Raw genomic sequence first — 7,982 nt, 5'->3', positions numbered from 1 at the left:
TTTGATCAAAGCCCACCCATAATGTCTCTTTGCAGCTGACATTTAGTTACACTTAAGTGGTGCTGAATACTCGAGCCTCATTAGAATTCCTAAAGAAAATCTTGGAGACACCCTAAAATCTTACAACTGGAGAGTAAACAAAGAGCCAAGACAAGTGAATGCTTGAGAATAAAACAATGCGATGGCATGCACTGAAACCATTACATGAACATTATGCAGCACTGACATACCAAAGTCAAGCAATACCACACTTGCACAAGTGCAGATGTACTAAATATCAGCACTGCTCTAGTACAGGCCAGACTTCTACGTTTACTACCCACCTTCATTTTGATTCTAGGCTTTTGGATCTACATTATCAGGTTTGTTTAGATTACAGTTGGGTTTTGTTTTAGCCACGTACCTCTGATGTCAAAGTCATTATCCATGTCAGCCCAACTCTCACCTTGTGCCATCGGAATATGAAATTTATGGGTTTTTTTATTGTTCTTCGTAGTAATCAGGACAGAGATTATTCTGACAAATTCAAAAGCTATTTTCATTTCACTCAGAAACACATTTAGCCCGTCTTTCTCCTGTATGGGTATCTTGTGGTATAGCTTCTTTGTTGGAAACTTTAGTTTGACTACTTGCACTGTCCCTTGTGCTCAAGTTGAAAGTCCCTGGTAAAATTTCACATGCCAGAAATAAACTTTATTTTTAAATTGACCCAAATCTCAGGTGAAGTACCCATGACTGTAAAGGCAGAGCTTTCCATTGTCAGTATTTGATAAATCAACTTTACACTGGCTTCAGTTAAACATGGTCTTTAAATGATCTTGAAATCATGGTATTCTGTTTATACTGGCTCCTTCCACAGTATCCCAATATCTTTTGGAAATGGGACTGGACAACAGGTGTGTATTAGGTGCACCGTGAATAAATCCAACAAATAAATCTTGTATGTGACGAGGCAAAAAATTAACACTCCTTCAGCTGCAGAGTGGTGTTAATGTTTGGCTTTAGAGCTGGCCTCTGTTGCTGGGTGTGGCAGTGTGACAGAGAGTGGAGCTGAACTCTTGTTTGTGGGCTTTTATAAATGCCAGCCGCAGCTGTTAGGATGTATTTATCACCAGTGTAGTTTGCAGTATTCGCTCTGTTAACTGAAAGTTGAAAACAAAAACTAAACAAACTTATTGCAATCATTACTGTTGGACGTAAACAAAATTCAGGTCCCACTTGGTTATGGCGTTCCATGTATGCCTTGCCTGCTAGCATCTTGCACCCTGCTGTTATGTGCTGGATTGTCTCTGGGGCATCTTTACACAGCCTGCACCTGGGGTCTTGCCTGGTGTGATAGACCCCAGCCTCTATGGATCTTGTGCTCAGAGCTTGTTCTTGTGCTGCCATGATTAGTGCCTCTGTGCTGTCTTTCAGTCCAGCTTTGTCCAGCCACTGGTAGGATTTCTGGATATCAGCCACCTCCTCTATCTGCCGGTGGTACATACCTCACAGATAGGTACATACTGACACTCACTAGTCCCCGGCCTCCTTCCTTCCATTTAGTGTGCAGCCTCAGGGTGAAACCCTCCATGTATGGTCAGGAGCTTCCTGTTCTTGATGTCAGTGGCTTCTATCTCTTCCTTTGGCCAGCTTATTATCCCAGCAGGGTACCTGATCACGGGCAGGGTGTAGGTGTTGATGGCCCGGATCTTGTTCTTCCCGTTCAGCTGACTCTTCAGGACTTGCCTGACCCTCTGCAGGTACTTGGTGGTTGCAGCTTTCCTAGCGTGGTTCCCAGTTGCCTGTGGGATTCCCAGGTAATTGTAGCTGTCCTCTATGTCTGGAATGTTGCCTTTTGGTACTGCGATCCCCTGAGTTCGAACTACCTTCCCTTGTTACCATCTGAAGATATATATGTGTGTGCTTCTCAAAAATAAAAGTAGAACGTGTTTCCAGTATAACTGGTCTGGAAGTAATTTGTCAGCTCTTCTCCAAAGGGGTTTCTCTCTGTCAGGCTAGTAAAAGAGTCATCACTGCTGTTCCACTTCTTATGGACAGAGTCTTGGAAGAATTACATGGTGTTTTCACTAATGTATATCGATTTATTCACTCAGAGCACAATGTGGGTGGATGTGTATAAGGTCTGTAACTGTAATGCTCAACATTTAGACTTGCAGTGTTTCTGGGGCAGAACAGGGAATGTGTGTGATGAAACTTGAATCCTTGCCCTGGGCAGGATGGGTCATCGCTGGAACAAAAACAAAGCAATAATAGAGCAACTGGTGGGGGGTGTTGAACAGCCTGTGTCCTTGGCTCAACTCTGAAATAACTGAGGTTGTAAAAACATGAGAAATTCTTTAAAAGCTTGGGCATCACAGAAAGAGTAGTTCTCATTCATTGTTACAATCTGAAGATGTTTTATCACATAATTAATCAAAAAAGGTCTGAGTGGAGCCTGGCTGGGTGTTTTTTCCTCATTCAGGTCGATTAGTGGGCAGACGTGTGGAGCTGCTTATATGAGGACTGTATTAATGCTCAGCTGTGACTGTGGTTCTCTCCCAGACTGACCCTGCCTACAAAGTAAGTCACTCGTACAGCACTTCAGGAGCACTTTCTCACTTTATTAAAAGCACTTTAACTAGCACTTGATTTATCACTGCACTTTAAGCATAGATTGGCACATCAATAACCATTTGGACACAATAGGTTTAATTGTTTATTGAATATTTATTGAGTATTTTAATAATTAGCAGGTAGCCTGTTGTTCCAGGTCCTGCACAGCTGCTCCTCATTGATTGTGGTGGTTGTCTGTGTGGAGGAGAGATTTGTTACTGGGAACAAATAAGGTCTACTGTTAGGTAAAACATAGGCACGTGTGTGCAAAGTCTAGAGGTAAGAATGTTGGTGCAAAGAAGCTGCTGTGAGATGTGATTACTCACCTGTGTTTTCTGTGTCCTCTCCAGGGTGTTTGGACAAATGTTTCCTCGGGGGTCCGGACACCATTCAAACTTCCAGGAGGGAAGGGAGTGTGGGGAATCTCTGTACGTGGGTTTTTGGTTTTTTTCATCATAAGCTTAAGGTGTAAGGTTAAAATATAAAAGATTTAATTATCAGAGAATGGTAAAATGTGTGTATATATTTACAGAATGTTGGTGACATGTTAGAATTTGGTAAAGTCACCTGAGAGTAAATAATGGTTTTGTCCTTACCAGCTGAGTTTATTTAAGGCTGCCATTTGTCATTAGATGAGGGAGTGGTTGCTGTTGTTGTTAGAAGGCTTAGACTGCCATTCAGTGCCATGCCTTTAGATATATGTGGACACCTCTGGCTTCCACCATACTGTGTCTCAGGCGTCGTCCTCACTGTAAATCCAGCCACAAAAGGCTGCCTTGTTACAGTGTGTTAGGAGACTCTATGACTGCGGCCTGGGTATATTTAGTCTCCAACCCCACTGAGTTGATGTCTTATTTGTGCTCTGTTGGTGATTTCTGGTCTGTATATAACCAGACTCATGAAGTAAAATAGGCCAGAGTACTTGCTATAGATTGTATATCAGTTCTATCATGCTTGGATTATATAGTTAAAGGTTGAGTTGGCTACGAGACGTGAGGTTGCGGATTTAGAGAAGCTGATAAACTTGACTATCCAAGTTGATTTTTCCTTCTGTGCCAAGTCGTCTCCTTATAAGTGCAGAACTGAAGAAATCTGACAGCTAAAATGCACGCGAGGAAAAAAAAACAGGAATCATTGCATCACTGACACTAATCATATTGATGGCCCTCACACTTTATAACACACTAACATCCATCTCCCTTTGAAGCCTGTTTGATCCAAGTCTGTTACTCAGATGACTGTGTCATCAGTTTAGGACCACCAGCATGTGGAGACAGAACCAGGAGGCCCTACACAGGACTGCTGATCCGAACCAATGCTTTAACCAATAGAATAAGAGCCACAGACCCTAAACATCATTCAGGTCAGAAAGTATTTTTATCATCTAAGCCAGCGGTCCCCAACCTTTTTTGCGCCACGGACCGGTTTATGCCCGACAATATTTTCACGGACCGGCCTTTAAGGTGTCGCGGATAAATACAACAAAATAAAACTAGTACCGGTACCGAAAAAAAGAAGATTTATTCATAACACACGTGAAAAGACCCAGGAAAACCGAGTTAACGATAAAAACGATAACAAAATAACGCTGAAAACCGATAAAAACCCTGAAAACCATACATTTCACACCTGAGCCTCAGCTCTCGCGGCCCGGTACCAAACGACTCACGGACCGGTACCGGTCCGAGGCCCGGGGGTTGGGGACCGCTGATCTAAGCCATCACCTGTAAATTCAAAACCAGATATCTTGGTCCTTTTGTTGTTGGCAACGTGATGAATCCATCTGGCATTGGTCTCACCCTGATTTCTACGTCTCCCAGTTCAAACTGATACCCTCCAGTCTCTGTGACACACCTGCTGCTTGTGCTAATTCTCCCCGTTCCTCTTTATAGGCTCTGACTGCCAGTCGTTTATTGTGAGTCCTTCTTCATGTCTCTGTTCACCTTATTGAATGTTGTAAATAAACATTACTGTGAGGTTCTTTGTGATAGTGTGCTTTCTGGGTGCAATAAATCTGTAGCCATGACAGAAAAGGAATGTATTACACATTACCTGTTACTTTAAAATAATGCATTGCATTACTCTACAACATGATGCTCTGAGGTACACAGTCATACACAAGATCATTCTTTGAGTGTAGAAATATAAACACAAACCCAACAGCAAGGCTGAAGACGTCATAGTGCCTGCAGTGATTCATCTGTAGAAACGGGGGCTACAGTGCTACAAGCCTGACTGCTCATCACTGCATCTGTTACCTGCTGGACAGCTTTGGCTGGTCGGATCAACATAAATTCAGCTCCAGGCGTTTTTCATGGCACCTTTTTGTTAGCATGTTGTCTTAACAGGTGCTGTATATAAGCAGCAGTAGATGGTGTGTAGTTTGCACTTCAGCTTTACGGTCTTGTTCATATAAAAGTTATGCACAAGAACTGAAATCACATGAGATAATCGTTGTCCAAATGCTGGAAAGAAAGGGCATTACTCTCTTAAACATTTGAGAATAATTTTATTGCAACTGAATAAGATTTATACGAATGAGTGGGCAGGAGTAACAGGATACCAAACAACAACATATAGGATAAGACAACTAGAAGCTGATAAACCTGTGGAATCAGCTGTCCTGCTAAATTATCTAAACTTTTTTACCCTCAGTACACAGGTAATACTGTAAGACCAAATAATTCTTGGGCCCCCTGTGGCAACAATTACAGGCATGGCCAAAAGGTCAGGTGGTAGAAACTTTAGATTGATTGTCCCTAGATTCTTGATCAGATTATCAGAATCAGGAGTTTTCTGGGTGTGGATCTAAAATGTCAACTTCTGCTGCCTTCTTCTAGTCTCAAAATATCATTTTTAATCTCAGTAACATTTAAGCCAAATAAACAAGTGATTATATAATAGTTATATAATGACGGCAACTCAGCCACAATGTGGTAGGCCACATAAAACCAAAGAGCACGGTCAGCAGATGCATAGTGCACAGAGCAACTTTCTGCAGAGTCAGTTGCTGCAGACCTCCGAGCTTCATGTCTTCAGATTAGCTCGAGAACAGTGAGTAGAGAGCTTCATGGAATGGGTTCCCATGGCCGAGCAGCTGCATCCAAGCCGTACATCAGCGTAACGCAAAATGTCGGATGCAGTGGTGTAAAGCACACTGTCACTGGACTCTAGAGCAGTGGAGACAGGTACTTGTCTGACTGCACTGTGCCAAGTGTAAGGTTTGGTGGATTATGGTGTGGGGTTGTTTTTCAAAAGTTGGGCATGGCCCCTTAGTTCCACTGCAAGGAATTCTTAATGCTTCGGCATACCAAGACATTTGTCACATTTCAGTTTGAGTGAACAGTTTGGGGATGGCTACTTCCTGGTCCAGCATGACTGTGCACCAGTGCACAAAGACATAGTTAAGCAAGTTTGGTGTGGATGAACTTGACTGCCGTGCACAGAGTCCTAACTTCGTGTAGAGTGGAGACTGTGAGCCAGGGCTTCTCATTGAACAGCAGTGTCTCACAAATATGCTTCTCAAAGGCTGGTCAAAATTTCCCATAAACACAGCTGCTGCAGCTGATTAATCCAATACAGATAAAAGGCTCAACTGCTGAAAATACCCAAGTACACCCTCTAAATGTATGTTACCCCACAATGTATAGCTCAACCATTCTATTTCTACAGTAAATATCTGTACCATTGTATTCCGTTAAATTAATCAGACTATAAGTACACTACAGTAATTATGTGGTTTCTTTAAACCAGAGTAATTTTAGGGACTTTGGTTGTCCTAAATAAAACATCTACGTAATCAACAAACTAAAACAATGTAAAACTAACTGTTTCAAGTAATGTAGTTGAAATGTTTAGTGTATACTATAACTCCAGGAGCATAACAATAGACACTTTTACATCTCTGCAGTGCTGCAAATCTTTGAGTTGTTTTTCAAGGTTGGAGTAATAATTAACAGAAGTGAAGCCAGTTCAGCCTAATTTAAGAACTACAGCAGCTTTTGTTCAGCTTGTTTTATGAATTGTTTTTCTGTGCATTGCAGCAGCCTCATCTACTAAAGCACATTGTTCATTTTTCTTTTTTATTGCCTTGTTTATAGCTGTATTTCTCATTTCTTCTTATCATTAGTCAGGTATAAAGATTGCTTTGTTTTGAATTGTGCAACATTTGTCTTTGTTATTATTTCACAAAGTAGCGTTATTGAAATGTGATGACAGCAATAGTTGCCAACAAGTGGAGCTGGGTGTGAGATTGCTTTGAAACCTTGATACAATTCTGCGCAACTGATTCCGATGTTTCAGTATTTCACAAAGCCTGCCATTCATTACTGGCAGGGAGCGTACAGGGAGGCTGCGAGACGCTCGGACCAAGTTTGAAGGAAAGACATGAGGGGAAGAAAACTAACTGGCAAAGGAAAACAGAAGTTACATAACGATAAACAAACAGGAAAATGTGGCTACAAAAGGAAAACAGAGGGAGAAACACAGTGAACTAATAAACTGAAATATAAATAGTAAGTTCGACTGACCATGACGGGCTCAGACTCTTGTACCGTGTGCTTTTTAGTCAGTTTGTTTAAGGAATTGATAAACAAGTGACACTTCAAATGAATCCTCATACATTTTGTCTCAACAGTTTTCCACCCAGATGAAAAAGGGTGGAAGGTGTCAGAGGCTGGATGAGAGGCTGTGGCTTTCCCTTGTCTTCACTCACAGCCCCACCTTTGGGCAGGGCTCTCATTAACGCACCTGGTGGGCTCACCTAACAGCAGTCCAGAGATCATGAGCCAGTGTTAAAGGTCAGCAGCTTATCTACCCTCCACCAATTTGTCTGCTAACCACTGTTAGTACATCTCACTCTGGTTCTTGCATTCTGTGTTTTTTATGTCTCATCTACTTTCTGTCTGTGCCTCCAGTGTTGCTACGGAAACATTTCCGGTCTGAACACTCGCCTCTCTGGATGTTTGGATCCTGGACACACGCTCAGTTTCACTCTGCCCTCCTGCCTCCCTCACCGGAGCGATCGTGGCTCAAGAGTTGGGAGTTCGCCTTGTAATCGGAAGGTTGCTGGTTCGAGCCCCGGCTCGGACAGTCTCGCTCGTTGTGTCCTTGGGCAAGACACTTCACCCGTTGCCTACTGGTGGTGGTCAGAGGGCCCGGTGGCGCCAGTGTCCGGGAGCCTCGCCTCTGTCAGTGCGCCCCAGGGTGGCTGTGGCTACAATGTAGCTTGCCATACACCTGTGTGTGAATGGGTGGATGACTGAATGTGTAAAGCGCTATACAAATATGGGCCATTTACCATTTACCTTGGGCTGTTGGACATTCCCAGGTCCATCTCTCAATTCCTGCACAGTCGTCAAGGATGCTCACCCTGCAGCCGTTCCCCT

General features: G+C 42.8%; 1 long non-coding RNA gene across 1 annotated transcript; it reads left to right on the top strand.

The window, feature by feature from the left end:
- The first annotated feature begins 2,361 nt into the window (after nucleotides 1-2,361).
- Nucleotides 2,362-7,687, top strand: LOC102076529 (uncharacterized). Its single transcript, XR_003222363.1, has 4 exons — nucleotides 2,362-2,562; nucleotides 2,946-3,023; nucleotides 7,232-7,394; nucleotides 7,512-7,687. It is a non-coding gene; the product is annotated as an uncharacterized LOC102076529 (long non-coding RNA).
- The last annotated feature ends 295 nt before the right edge of the window (nucleotides 7,688-7,982 follow it).

This window comes from Oreochromis niloticus, linkage group LG12, assembly GCF_001858045.2.
Source record: "Oreochromis niloticus isolate F11D_XX linkage group LG12, O_niloticus_UMD_NMBU, whole genome shotgun sequence".
In the NCBI taxonomy this organism is placed as follows: Eukaryota; Metazoa; Chordata; class Actinopteri; order Cichliformes; family Cichlidae; genus Oreochromis; species Oreochromis niloticus.
This window is presented reverse-complemented; position numbering and strand designations above follow the sequence as displayed.